Below are 16,315 nucleotides of genomic sequence, written 5' to 3'. Positions count from 1 at the left end.
GATGGAATTTGGAGATTAGCTGGGACAGATGGCAGGCAAACACTGCGCTCTCTAGGTCTGGCGTAAATCATCAATGTCTGGAATTATTAAACAGCCAATGACAGAACCTCGTACATTTTCCTGAAGAGAAGTGTATCCTAGAAAGACGAATATTCACTTCATATCATGAAAAGCTTTCCCAATCACTGCTCCGTTTCTCTTTCTAACTAATTGAAATACTTGGTTTTTCCTTCCTGGATGCCAGAAACTTCAAGCCCAGAAAATAAACTAGACTTTTCACACTTCTCGTCCTTCAGGACGTGGATGAGAAGCAAAGCCAGGCAAACGAGCACCCAGATCACTGCTTTAATGCCCTTTCTGAAATAAACAGGGAAAGTTGCAAGTTAATAGGCTCCTCCTGATATCTCCAGTAGATTTGTCTTTATTTGCAGTAACTACTGCAGCAAAATATTTTTTATTTAGGTTTTATTTTTCTTCAGGCACTTTGAGGAAAGGAGTGAATCGATGCAACTTTTATTCATAAATCCTAAAGGAACATTAGACATATTGTGTAATCTAAATAGTCCAAGTGGAGAGAACTTTCTCTATTTGTCTCCCCTAATTTATTTTTTTTCACATAGCAAAAATGAGTTATGGTATGATCAACTTCAGTAAATCTTTCAGGGTATCATATTGATTGATATGTCAAATGCTTGTCTAAATATAAGCTTGGCCCCAATACCTGTGACTGAGTAATTGTAAGCTTGATTGCATGTCCTTCAATAATGTGATCAATCTACAGCAACATTCAGAATTTTATAGAAACCTGCTCTATAAATCCAATAATAGCATCTGTTCTGTCACATTAGCAGGATCACTGTTCAAAACACTGAGTTTACAATAGTTGTTTAAAGGATATCCAGATGTTAACTCTTTACATGTAAACTAAATGTTCACCCGGTTTACCAGTTTCATATCCATTATTAAAAGCTTCTTTCAGAAAATTTTTTTTGATTTTTATTAGATTTGGGAAAATCAATGTACAAAATGTCAAATGTGCCTTCTTTAAAAATCAGCATTTGGATTTTTTGAGTGCTCTACCCTGAATCATCTTTAAAATGCATCAGTATGTGATGTAGAAACATCCTTGCACACAAGTATTGCCTTTTCTAACTTTGCTGCAAACTCTAAGGGAAAATCAGATTTAAGTTGTTTAATTTCTAAATCACAAGAGAAAAGCTAACACTTCCAGTGGACAATCACATCATTGCTATGACTTAGAAATATCACTGTCTACGGTCAGCAATATAATTAAACGATATAAGTTAGGTTGATAGGAGATGATCTAGTTCAACTCCCTCCTCAAGGCAGTACAACTTCAAAGCTAGATCAGCTCCCTTAGCACCTTGTCCAGCCTAGGTTCAAAAATGCCCAGGAATGGAGATTCCAACTTTTCTGGAGAACTTGTTCAATTTTGACTATTGTTTATTGTAGAGAATGCTTTTGTTTTCCTTGCAAGAATTTCTCTTGGTGTGGCTGGGATCTGTTGCCTCTCATCCTTTCTTAGGGGCACCTGAGAAGTGTAGTTCTGTGTCCCCTGTAAGCACTCCCTCAGTAGCTGAAGATGGCAATTACATCCTCCACCTTAGCCTTCTTTTCTTCAGACCTCTCAGAAATATTATTAACCTTTCACAAATTCAATACTCTTTCCTTATTTCTTTTTTAATAAATTGCACCAAATTTAGTATTATAGGGCAAAACTCTTATTTTTGGGATTCTTTTTTCCCTTATCTCTCAGACTATGAAAAATGGATAGTCAAAATGACTCATCCCTCTTCTAAATGGGCTACTCATGACAAATCCTACAAAAATCAGCATGGTCAAAATAAAACTTCATCCTAAGTTCCTATTCCTATTTGCAAGATAAAGGTCAAAATTATTTCTATCCCATTTGGCCATACAAGTTGGTCATATGGTAATTTATGGCACTGCCTTCAGAGCTTCAGACTGAGTTTCCCAAGCCTTACCTAAAGAAATGTTTAATACCAAATATTAGGTTTTTGCTCTGACCATAATGACTTTCGCTTGAGATGAAGTTTCTTAGCTATATTTGAAAACTAATAATATTTTTATGCATGTGGCCTGTGCAAAGCCACAGGGGCTTGTTCTGAGATAGGCCATGAACTGAAGCTGTCAGGGGCAGTAGTGCAGAGAGAGGCTGAGAAAAGGAACAGGCAAAAAGGGTAGCCTAACTTTTTCCCTTTCATTCACAAAAGCTCTGGTTTGTCCTTCATCTCAGCAAAAGAGAAAACTAGGATTCCTACTCATTGTATTCATCTTAAACTATTTGACACGTTTACCAGTATGCTCCTTAACACTATTTGTATTTTAACTTATTTTCTATTTTACCACTGCATAAATTATGCACTCTTTCTCTATATATACACACATATATATTTATATTATAAAAAATACATATAAGATAAATAATCTTAAGTGTCTCATGGATACAGATATTCTTGTTTAAAAGAATCCTCGTTTCAAGCTAGAAACAAGCATGCAGCTGTACCTGAAATGTAACATTCTATAAGGATGCAGAATCACCAGAACCATCACATTCTAAACAATATATCAGCCTTGCAAGGTGTGCTCATAATTTGTTTTGTGGAGTTTTTTTTCAGACCCTTTAGAGCAAGCCAAGGATGAGAACTGAAAAGAAATTGGCTGAATTGTTCTGTGAGACTAAAGAAATACCTTCTTAAATCTGTTAAGAACTTCTGTAATGTTTCAAAAATTTTGTAATCATGCAAAAAATAAGTGGTGAAAAAAATCATACCTAAGAGTTTGATTGATAACAGAAAATACATGTTCAAAGTCAAGGAACTAAACCATCCAACAAACTGAAGTGCAGTATGGAAACTCTCGCCTCTGTTCAGCAAAGCTGTGATAAATTGACTGAATTATCACTATTTTACATATCCTATGCCTTATGTGACATCAATTAGGTGTTTCAGTGGGCAGAAGTCTACTCAAGAAATCACCATCACAGCAGACCCTAACTGGCATTCCTGTTCAGTCTAGAAAGCTTTAATTTTCTAGCACCATGTGGACACAGACAACACGCACAACTACACCCCTGATTACAGGGAAGCATTCAGGCAAAACAATGGTGAAGCACAGACAGATTTACATTGTCCCTGCCTAACATGCAGCCCAGCACTTGCCTGCTCTTTTCCTAACCATTGTCTTCTAGCTTTATCTTAAAATAAAAAACAAGTTATTACTGAATAAATGTATTTTTTCCTTCCTCTATATGAAACATTATCCCCAACATAAAATCAAATACCTGGTAATTTCTTTTTTTATTCAGCTACTATGCCAGACAAGTGTAAGCAATTGGGCAGTTTGAAGGCATTCCCTTCGTATTTTGGCCACATGTCCTACAGCAGAAGAAACATGAAATAATGCTTATTTTTCCATCTATTTATGGATGCCTCTGCTTTTGCCTCAGAAACAAAAATGTCTTTTGTCATGTCTGAAATATACAAATTGGGAAACCTTCCATCTCTTAGTTTTCCTAACAAATTAGGAATTTCTCTGATGGCTTATTTTCTTTTCCTAGGATGTAATTTGAATGGTTAGCAGTACATTTTATCTACTAGAAATAATTATAAAAAGTATACTTGAATGAAAACAGATATTGGACATTTCTGCTCAAATCCATTTTTCTGTGTGTTCCCTAAAAACTGAATACTTGAAAGTGCTGGAATAAAAATTGTTCATTGAGGAAAGTCCTGCCATGCCATAAAGACTTGCCTTAGGAGAACTGATATTTGAATCAGATATTAAGAAAGATATCATGATATTTTATATCTACCACTAACTCCAGTAATGATGATCAGAGCAATAAATATTTTCAGATGTCAGGAGTAAGAAATACGGAAAGCTTTGTAGGTACAGGAGGAAAAACTGGAGACATCTGGCAGGAAAGGGGGAAAGAAGGTCTAGAAATCATATTGCTGGGCAATATGAAAGGTCAACAGCAATGGTGGGCACAAAGGGGCTGATGGGAGCTGCAAATGACATTTATGTAACTGTAGGAAGAAAATGTTTCAGAACAGAACTAGATAATATTTAATTTTTTTTAATATCCATGGGGATTTACCTTCTGAGGTAAATTTATTTTGCTTAAGGCCTGACAGCCTTGCTGCTACAAGCTTTATGCAACAAGCAGTGAAAATTTTATTCATATCAATGAATAAAATGATTCTATAGGTTAATAGAACCATTCCAACACTGACACTTTAAGAAATTGAAAGACGAAATAAAGTGAGGAGCATCCACTTCAATTTGTATCTGTGATCCTCTGTGCTTGCCATGCCAATAAGCACATTTGGTCTCTTGAAGGAAATCTTATTATCATACTATGTCTCTCAGCAATGTATTTTGAGTACATTCCCAAGAACAGGACAGGATGGCACACAGCTGCTGCAGGAGACTCATAGGAATGTCAATTATCAACCATGAGATGGGACAGCTCAAAGTCTACCCTACCTCTACTGTTAGAGAAATGTTATTAATTTCATGAAGATTTCAATGTATTTTTTTCAAAGGGATATATACCCCTGATCATCTATATTCCACAAGGGGAAGAAAATAGATGGTTTCATCCCAAATTAATGTCAGTATTTTAACTCACCTCTCCCTTGCTTTATGCTGAAGGTACAAGAAGAGGGGAGAACACTCTGCTCCTGGATTCACACTCCTGGAACACAGTGCACTGGACTTCCTGCTCTTCTTTAACGATTACTTACACCTAGTTGAAGGTCCATTATTCACTGTACATTCAATATATACCAAACAAAAGCATGTCACCTTCAGCATTATGAAACCTGACAAGAACCTTTATCTCACAACTTTATTACATATGTAATGCCTGTATAAAACACCAACTGTATATCACCTTTATTTAAAAATAATGAACCTTCTTAACATTAGTTAACTATTAAATAGAGAAGCACTTTTTGCCATTGGTATTAAACTGACAAAGGATAATTTACTGAAACATTCTCTTTTCTTTGCTCATTTTTTTTTTTCAGTACAGTTTGGAGACTACAGAAACTCCAGGGAGCTGAAAATTTGAAAAATAAAGGTCAGTTTCTGTTAACGAAAGCAGAATATACATAGAAGGAAGAAATTTACATGAAAAGCTGGTCCTCTGTGAACTAATTGCTCATTACTCTCATCATCCCTTAGGAAAGATGCGGATAATCCTATTTCAAGACATATAACATAAGTGAAATTTTGACAGAATGAACAAGGCTTGAATCTACTACAAAGGGCCACATATCAAAGGCAGAAAGGACACAATCCATAGCTAAGTCAGGAGCAGTAAAAATCCAGTCTTGTTGCAGCAGACTGTGTAAAATTTTCCCAAATGTGCCTATAGAGAGCTAAAAATGCATCCCCAACAGCATCCCTAAGTGTCCTGGCAAAAAATAATCAGTTCATCAATAAGAAGAAAGGTAACATCCCTCAGTGAGCCGTTCCAATGAACTGCTTTCCTTTCAAGGGAATCCACTTATTGTAGCTACATGGAGTAAGATCGTGCTATTTGGCCCTAGATGTGGTGAGAAAAGTTCCTGTAGGGTTTAATTTCTTTCAGCTTTTAACCATAAAGATTAACTGTTTTTGTTTTTTTTCAAGTGGAGTAAATACCTGATGCCTGTGCAGATGCTATATAAGTAGCATGCTTTGCATAAAAGTTTATTGAATCTGGTCTGACAACATAAATGCTTATGGGTTATGGGTTAAAAGCAGGTCTCAAGTCATCCTATCATGAAGACATCTGAACTGATCATGACCACTAAAAGTGGTCATTTTTTTAACGCACTACAATCTAAACAATATAATTTTCAATTTTAAACTTCATATATCCTCTCCTGTGTTGGGTTGCTAAAGAATGGCCAAATGCAGACCACACCTCATTGTGATTTTGGCTCAGAAAAATGGCTCAATATTCCAAGGAACATAATCAAGAGATGGTGTCTCTGTCAAATAGGAATTATTTTCCACAGCGAGTTTTCTATTTGAACTTTATTATCAATTTTACTGTGATAATACTTTTTTGTACAAAACATGAAAATTTTCTAGTAGACTGCAATATTGCATACCATACAGAAATACTAATTTTGTCATTTTTCAATAGAGCATTATTCCAGCACCTCAGAAAATATTTTGTCTAAGCTGACTTGATCAGTGATACAGCATAAACTGTCATGGTATAGAATGGTACATAAAGGATTATTTTGGAAATGTGGATTTGGAATATTTAGCACATTTTTTAGGCCATGTAGAATATAAAAACATTTTGTGCAGTAGTCTTCAAAGACATTTTACTGTCATACCGAGTGCTGTCATGCTTTAAACTAGTATCACAGAGGCATTACCAGAAAAAGATAAATCATAATAAATACTGCCCAGCAGAAATGGTTGCAGAGCTATGTTTGTATCTTCTAAAATCCCTTGGGGGAAATAATAACTGTGCATGTCTACTCTTATGACTGGGTCTTCTGAAACCTTAGGGAATTTTCCTTTCCTGACTATTTGGGGGGTTGATAGTTTGTTTTTGTTTTTTTCCTTTTTTGTTTTCTTTTTGGTTTATTTTCAGATTTTATTTGGATCAGAGTTGGGTTGGTTTGTTTGTTTTTAAATGAGGCAATAAGGTCACAGCATGTAATGAAAGGATAGCTGTAGCTAAGAGAAAAGGCAGGAATAACTTATCTGCCTTATCCTACACAAAATGCTGCTCTCGAGCACTACAAATGAAATCAGTAGGATTGTCTAAAATGAAGTAAAATTGTCAAAAAAAGAATTTATGAAACATAAGTAAATAATAGATGGCCTCCCATCCTTGAGGTTCAAAGCCAAGTTTCCTGTTGATTAGATGAGGATATGATTTCTTTGCTGCCATGTCTGATATGCCCTGAGATTGGCTCAGTAAGTCAGAGCATAGTGCTGATACCAAGGTTCTGGGCTCAATCCCATATGCATCATTCATTTAAGGACTCAATGATCCTTGTGGGTCCTTTCTGACACAGAATATTCTGTGATCCTTTTGTTTGCTCCACCAATTCTAGACCAAAATCTGACTGTACTCTCACCTGCCATCCCAGGCTTGGTTCTAGTCACTTCAGTCAGCTCATGTATAGAAATAAATATTTGCATATTTGAAAGCCAGAAATATTGCTGATAAGCCACACAGATGTTTATAACTTAATTTCATAAAAAATCAGAAATTTAATTTCTCAGCTGCAAACTCTACATTGAGAAACTTAATGATTGTCCAGTGTAAGGCTGGAGACTTTAGAAGCTAGAGTTTGGGGTTTATGGTAGTGTTGCTGTTTTCTAGACAATAAAAAAAAATAAAACTGAAACCTGAACTCAAAAGGCTGCAAGACTCTAGGTTGGATGGGACTTGGGACGAGTCTTGCTTTCTCCACCGCTTCTAACCTACCCAACACTGAACACCCACACAGGAAAAATGGAGGGGAGAGGGGAAGGGAGGATGAGGAAGAGGAAACAAAATCAAAGCAGAAAATTGTCTCTGTACTCGAGAGCTTCTGGGATTTAGGACTTCAGTTACAGGATTTTATTTTTCTTCCACTGGACAGATATCACCTACTGAAAAGACTGATAATCCCAATCAGAAGCATCTTTACGGGCTCTGAGGTACGCAGAAAGTTATGTCATTATTTCTTATAATATTTTTTGTATAAAATGAAAACACTATTGGCCATTATAGATTCTAAATAAAATAATTTAAAACTTTTATCCACCTTTGATGTAGTTTAAAGTTATGAGCATGGAATTGGCTAGAAAGTAACAACAATATTCAACTTTATATGTTGTTTTTTCTTATTTTTCCCTTCTTAGATTTACCTCAGAGCTTAAGAAGTTGTTTATGAATGTAGATAAAACTCATATCAACCCCACAAAGCAGACAAAATCCTCAGGTGACAGTAAGAGAGAAACATTAAATGACATCTCTGTAATCCTATCTTCTACTCCACAAAGCATAGTTCATTATATTTTAGGCTGAATGTATTTTTAAAAGCCTCCAGGGCTATGTAGCTCTAGAGTAATTGTCCTAACACAATCTGGAGAGAAGGCAAAAGAAAAGCTCAGGAATCAAGTTAAAGTCCTATTTTCTAAAAGCACTTATAATGTCTGTCTGAAAACACATAGGAAAAACCCTTCTGAAAATGAGAAAATTATAGCAATCTGTCTAGGAAATGGTTTGAATTTTCAGAGAACTATCTGGCCTGATCAAAGGCTGTTGTTCCCCACCCCCTTCCCTGTTCTATAGCTGCACAGTCAAGAGCGTGCTTCACAAAAGCTTCACAAAGCCCCTAGTGGCACTAATGATGCTATCGCTCCTTTTTGCAGAGCTGTCATTTCTCCTAATTATCATTTATATTGGGTTCTGCTGCTTTCTGATATTAATATTACCACATATTATACTTTAATTGTTAGGCAGCACTACACGATGCTTATTCATAAGAGAATTTCATCCCCCTTGACTTCTCTGAAGCCTTGAAATGCTGATGATGTCTTTTAAGATGGTCTCTGCTTAATCTCATTACCAGGGGAAGAGTTAGCTGTTCACAAAACCTTTAATTTTATATACACAATTGTCCATTGTTTGAGAAAAATGGATAATTGAGCATCCAATTAGTGAATACCTGCTTGCACATACAATTAACCAATTTGCAAGATTAACTAGCTTGCAAAATGGAAGTCCCTTTCATAGGTTACTCCCTTTGATCTCTTAGGTTTCAAGTTACTTTCCTTTTCCAGAAAAAAATGTAGGAAGGGAATTATGCAGGTTTTGGTTGGAATAGAGGTAGTTTTCTTCACAATATCTGGTATGGGGTTCTATTTTGGATTTGTGTTGCAAAGTGTTGGTAATTCAGGGATGTTTTAGTTCTTGCTGAGCAGAGCCAAAGCCTTTTCTGCTTCTCACCCCACCAGCAAGTAGTCTGAGAGTGCACAAGAAGCTGGGAGGGGGCACAGCTGGGACAGCTGACCCCAGCTGACCCAAGGGATATTCCTCACCATATGGTATCATACTTGGCATATAAAAGGGGGGAAGAAGAAGGAAGTGAGGGATGATCATAGTGACGGCATTCATCTTGCCAAATGAACAATTACATGTGATGGAGATGGACGTCACCAAAATCTTCCCCTTAAAAAACCAAAACCAAAAGAAACTCCCCCCAAAGAAAAAAAAAACAAAAAAAACCCAAAAACCACAAACAAACAAAAAAGGAACAAACAAAAAATCCTCCAAAACAAAACAAACAAAAAGAGAGAGAAATGGAACCTGGTACGACACAGCCGTTTTGCCTTTCTAATACAGAGGTTTAACTGAAATTAGAAAACATACTTAGCTTTGAGGGACTTCTATGAGATTCTAGAGTTCTCAAAAAATCTTTCTAGTTTAGACTTTCTTAAACCTTTGTAATGACTGGGTTCCTTATATCATTACAATGATTTTATTATTTCCCCTGCCCAGAAGAAGTGGGAAGCATCTATTATATTTCATCATTTAAAAAGTATAATGGAAACAGTATGCACATTTCTGGAACAAATTGTTGTTTAAAGTAAATTTTGTTTATGAAGAGAGGTGAAAGGACAGAAGCTATCTGTGTTAATTAGCATGAAACAGAAGTAGAGTTTCCCATAACTTTAGGCAGCACCACAATTCACTTATTTTACTAATACAAACCTGTTCAGTTCTAATTCTGTGTTCTACAGAGATTAATTTGCTGATTACATTTGATTCACCTGTGAAAAACAAAGAAAAATAAGTCAGCTGATAGATAACATTGCATACTGAGGAACCTTCTGAGTTTCTAGAACTACTTTTTTTTGTGAAACTTAATTCTGCCTTTATTTTCTGGTTTGCAGAACTGCAAGTTGCCTGAAGCAATTTCCCAAATAGCTATTTTTCAATAATGCTGCTTAAAATGGCAGATTTTAATATATATCTTAATTTAATATAGATATATATAGGTATGTATGTATGAAGACATACTTTGATTTAATTCTATGTGGTGTGTTTGCTTAAAAAATAAACTTAAAGAACATCTGCAAACTAAGCACTCGAGATTCCTAGCACCAAAGGCTATTCTGTCCCTTAAAAACAAAACCAAAGGGATTCCATTGTTCTTAAGAAATAGCCTTTAGGAGGACATAAACAGTAGAAAGTGCCAAGCAGTCATTTTTACTAGAGTCACCCTTTAGCCATGAGCAAACATATTTTTTTATGAAGACAACCTGCATTGCATCTTCTAAGGACCAATAAAGAAATTAGTAGCTTTAGTATATCAAAGATGCTGCCATCTATGCCCTCCATTCCTATACACCTGTTAGCAAAAGCCTTTTCATAGCCTAGAAATCAGTTCCAGTCACTTCATCCTCTCTTTTCATTGCCAGGCTTGGCCACTTAATTTTAGCAAATTTTAACAATGTGCTCCTAAGTCCTGGAATCTTAATGGTGACCACATAACAGACAGTATGCCAGTGCACCAACTTTCTCCTGGCTTTCTCAACTTTACCTCCACCTGCTATTCAGCTCAACCATTTTGTAGTTACATTAAACTATAGCTTACGTGACAAAATGCAAGTAGAAAATTGTTACTGGTGTAAAACTTTGAAAGCCTAATTATTTACAAGGAAAAAAAAAAAAAAATATGGTTTGATATAGCATTTCAATGACCAAACTAATAAGTATAAAAATCTAATCCACCAGTCTTAAGAATCTCACAGAGTGCCCCTGAAGTTTGTAGGCATTTCCTCTAATTGCCCATAAGACAGTAAGACAGTTATGTGTTATTTCCATGTTGGGGTTCTCATAATTCCATCCCATTCTGCTGCTTTAATAATAAATAAGGTTTACTTGCTAAAAAAATGAAAAAAGCAAAAAAGATCCAGAAGATAGGCTCATTTCTAAAACCAGTCCAAAACCCTCTTGTTAAAACATTGAAATCTGTAAGTTAGTTCCACTGCAAAGGACAGTGTTCGAGTTATGAAGTGATGGGACTACATGGTTACTACATGTCTTAAATTATTTTTTGAAGTATTCATATTCAATTTTCTGCAGGAAAAAAAAAACTAGCAGTTTTCTGAACAGCCCTCATCTATTGTTTCCCACAACATGGGGAGAATATGATCTTATCTGCACTGTTATGAGCATTACATCATGCAATATACTGCTCAAAAGACAGTCTATTTAGAAACTTTAATTCCTGGAAGTCAGGGAAAGTCAGTATTATATGGTTTTTCTCGGAACCCTAACTCTGATGCAAGACAACATTTAAATCATTTATAACTTTATCTTCAGTTCTCCTACAACTAACTTGTTCCTCCTTTTAAAGTCAAAACTGTGTTAAAAATATTGTAGACGTGCTGCTGTCATTGGAATTCCTACATTGGCTAATGTAGATTATTCTGAGACAGTAGTGGTAAACCAGAAAAAACAAAAAAATATTTTTTCATTACCGTGTAACTCTGCCTGTGCTAGATCACCTTTCCTTCCAGTGTCAGCTGTAGCCTTCTAGACCCCTGAGAGTAACAACAGCAAAATTAAAATATAGTTAAATAAACCACAGAAAATTTATCCTCTCATGGTAACACTGATTAAAGTATACAATTGAGTTATAGAGGCTTAGATAGCATGAAATGAAAGCAGAAATACATCAAGAATCACTGTTTCATGCAGAAAAAAACCGTAAAACTGTGTAATGGTACACAGGGTAATATTTATCTGGGAATAGATGACAGAGGACTTTATGAGACAGAGCTATAAGGCATGAAGGATATAAAGTTCAATAAAAAAAGAATAAACTCAGCAATGCTTATAAAGAATAGATATACAAATATTAACCCCCAAAGAACTGACACACCTCCCATTTGTTATTTCAAAACCAAAGATTTTTCTCTTAAATATTGCAAACACCTAAGATGACTCAAAAAAATAAATAACTTGATATTTAAATTTCTTTTGAATACTAGAATTAAATGTAATTTCCCATCTCCAAAGCTGAATATATTATCTGCACAATCTGCTTCATCTTTCAATTCATCTTTTAAGAGCATATTAATAGCTGTAATAAAACTCAAAAGAAAACACATTATAATAGATTTTACTTTTTTTTTTTTAAAGAAACTCACCTAGTGATAACTGTTGAGACTTTCTTCTTGCTTAAATTTCCATTTATAGAGGTATGAATAACTACAAAATAATATCAAAAGAAAGCACCATCTCCATCTGTGGGCTATTGTATCTAACTGCATCTCCAAACCATTCCAAACCCATAAATTTCCTGCCTGTTCTGAGAAATGGGCTACCTATTAACAAGTTATACCTAAAACTGGTGAAAATGAAAACAGGTCAAATCCTGTTAAGAATGTTGTTTGAAAAGGTGTTTTTCCAAGTGTGATTGACTAAGTGACACTATTCAAATGCAAAAAGGATGTTTATAACAATTTATATCATTGAGGTCTGAGGTCAGTTGGAACACTATTTTGTAAAATGTAAAAAGTCTTTTTGATTTATGCCTAGCAGTCTATTTTTAAGTTTTCAAGATGGAAAATGTCATCCTTGTTACCACATGCCTTTAATATCTCTAGAAGATGTACCATTTATTTTTAGTCAAGATATTCAGCAATTATTTTTTCTTATTGTTATTTTTCTTTTTGAAGAACACCGAAAGATGTCTTGGATGCACATTGTCTGTTTAAGATTAGTTTTAGTTTTCTTGAATAGTCTTTGTAAACTGAAAGCTGGGCTTTAACTATAGCTTTCAAAAGCATTTAATTGGAAGGTTGGTCATTACATACCATACATGTCTAGACAGGAAGGTGGCACTTGTTTATCCCTAAATGAGTCAGGCCCATTAGTTAGACTGCTGTTTACTGTGCAATCAAAGAAAAAAGAATAATTGAGTCACACAGAAATAAACTTCCATCTTTTTGAATCCCCAGCAGCAAGAAGTAATGGTGTCTCATTTAATCAACAGCTCATTCCTGCACTTACCTACATTAAATTATACATTCATTCATTCTTGTTACCCTCTCTGCAACAGTGTTGTATTAAATTATCTCCATATTTCTATTTAGCTGGATCATTTTATGGTTGTAACATTTCTACCTCTTAAGAGATGGGATAAGCAAATTCCACGCTGCAGGCTGCAAAGGAATTGCCATGGGGTGTCCCTCCCATTGCTTTGGTCAGCATCACACACTGAGGTAGACACATTCTTCCCTCGGCACCTCATCTGCCATTAGCTACAGCAGGTGACCAGACACATCATTTAGTAGGCATTTAAGCACTTGAGATGCAGCATAATGTCCCTGTAGAACATGTTTTTGGGGTAACTCCTGGAGGAACTAAAAGCTAACAAAAGCAAAAAACAAAACACAAAAACAAACAAAAGGGAACAGATTCTGTTTGACACTGTATGAAAAGTCAAATGCTGGACTCATCAAAACACATTTACTTTGTCTCTACTCTGGCACTACATATGTATGAACTGTGATGAATAAAACCAAATGGACATTCTGTTTATGCTCAGGCCACGTTAGCAGTACACTTTATATCTCTTCCAAACTAATTAGAGTTCTCATTTAAATGGGCTCAGTGAACACTGAGCTGGAGGCTGGAAGGAATAAATCCAGTCCTATTGCTCTCAGAATTGTGGTCAGCCCAAAGTCAAGAAATATTGTGCCTACTTCCCTTTCATAACCTCTTGACCACAATAGCACGGTACTTTTTAATTCCTCTGTTTTATCCGTACGCAGCTCCTCACTGCCACCGGGAAGTACAGCACTGCTTACCATATGTCTGTTTGGATTACACTAAAGCATCTGTCAAGATACTTCTGTCTTTCTACACTTGTGTCATCATATCAGTATGCTGACTTGGGTTAATAAAGAATTATTTTAAATTTTTTCTGTTTCCTGGCTGTTTGGATTCCTAATCAGACACTGTAGCTCCTTCGTGGCTACTAAAACTCTAGAAAAAATGCATAGGTAGAGACAAGGGCCTGCTGCCAAAGCAGTACTGGGTTGATTACAAAAGGAATGAGAATTTTTGAGGGCTATGCAAACAGTTCATTGAGGAGAGTCTTGAAACTCAGAAAACTTCTGCTCTTCAGCTTTCCTAACATAGGATTTCTCTTGTTTGAGAGCTGTCTGGAAAGGCAACCCCCCCCCCCCCAGCCCCCCCAGACTGTCTTATTTTCAGAACCCATAAGCTGGAGAATGCCCTCTTAAGCTCTGTGAAGGCCTTGATTAGTTCACAAGGTTACACAGCTCACCCATATGAATTATGATGTCAGGAGTTAACCTGACACTACTCAGATAATTTGCATAACTTGAATTATTTAGTTGGTTAAGACTAGTAACTAAAATTCCTTCTTTGTTTTGGGGCATTTGGTGACCTTTCTTTTTCAACAGGTTCTCATAAAAGATGATGCCTGGAAGTGTGAACCCATAATTTGCCTCACTTCAATCCTGATGTCCCAGAAGTTGCCTAAATGTTTTGAAACTGCTGTGACTGATGACAAGGAATTACAAATACATGCAGCAATGACTGAAAGAACTCCGCCTTTTTTTTATTTTTTTATTATATAAATCACCACCATTGCCAAAGCTACACTGGAGCTTCTAATACCTGAGAAAAACTTTAAGAATTCTAGCAAAAAGGCTTAAGACTTGCAGCACATTGTAGCACTTCAATTGAGCTTATTAATTCAATCTCACTAGACTCATTCATTCAGTTATTATTAATTATGATGAAGTAGTGCACTAAAATGACTCTTCCCACATAATTACCCTTTCCAAAACACTCTCCTGAAAAACAGGTTCTTACTCCAGCAGCTAGATCCAAACAGCCTCCTGCCATTTGACAAAACCCAGGACAGACAACTGCTCTGCAAATTTACAGGAGTGATATAACTCTGCATGCTTGTCTGCAGTATTTGCAGCAGCTCATTTGCAAAGGAGGCCTGCAGTTGGACTTAAATCCAGAATTGCTGATTATAATTTTGTTATCTTCTTGTATATAACCCAGAAAAAAAGTAAAAAAATACATTAGCCAGAAAATACTCAAAATAAGGGCAAAGTTCCCCCCGCCAAAAAAAAAAAAATTAATATTTTTAGCACCAAGACCACTTTAACATTTTTACTAACTTATACATATTTTTGAGAAAAAATTCATCTATCTCTGCCTAGTGACTGCTGTTGGTTTCTAGTAGTCATATATCTAGTTTCATATACCACCGAGGAAGAGGATCTTCTCCAGTTCACCTTGCCTGTGGTAAGGGGTTCCTCTCTGGAGAAGCTGAGGGATGCTGCAGACACAGGATTGAGGAAGAGAACCCTGAGAGTGTTGTGCTGCATCTGCTTCTCTACCCTTCACCACTTCTCCACCAGCAGAGCCACAAGCCAGGACAGCACCTCTTGTGCCCAGTTCCTCTGGTTCTGGCTTCCTACCTCCTTCCAACTGAGCAATCCTGAGGCAGTGACTTCCTCCTGGCTTCCCATCCCTGCTCAGGAAAGGAGTGTGCCCCAGTCCACTCCTCGCTCAGGGTGCCAGTGTAGGAAGTCCCTTTGAAAGGAGTTCCCAGGAACTCCCTTCCTGTTGTAAGGAGCTGCCATCATAGCTATATTATTATATTCAGTGCTGTTGTGCTAGCAGCTGAAAAAATGAAATGAAATCATCTAGGCCATTGTATTTGGCCGGGTCAAAAAGAAACACATTATATAAATAGGGCCAAGAAATTAGGAGGTTAATATTCTTTTTATTAATAACCTAAAATGTTAACACAAATGAGGTTAGAAGTAATATTAAAAAAAATAAAGTTTGGCAGCATCCTTTAAAAGAGGATATCATCTCATAGTCCTGCTGCAGGCCATCCTGTTGGAAAGCAGATTAGCAAAAATATCCCTTGATGGAGCGCTGCTTTATGGGCTTGAGACTGGTAATCCTAAAGCAAAAGTCTTGTTAGAGATCAGAAAGCAAGTTCTGAGGCTTTGATTATTTCCTTTTGGATTTTATGATTTTTAGATGCTTATTTATAATATAAGTGGCCCAAGGAGAATTTTTTTTTTTTTTTGAGGTAAGCAGCCAGTAATGAATTAATTTCCCTCATGGCACTTTTGCAATACCATTTTCTTTCTTAACTGCTCCCTTTTCCTTTTGCTCACTTAAAAACCACTGCAGATGGAACTATATGCCTGTCTTCTGCAGCTTAAACCTTTGTTTGTG

This window comes from Cyanistes caeruleus, chromosome 1, assembly GCF_971803275.1.
Source record: "Cyanistes caeruleus chromosome 1, bCyaCae1.hap1.1, whole genome shotgun sequence".
In the NCBI taxonomy this organism is placed as follows: Eukaryota; Metazoa; Chordata; class Aves; order Passeriformes; family Paridae; genus Cyanistes; species Cyanistes caeruleus.
Note: the sequence above shows the minus strand (reverse complement) of the source record.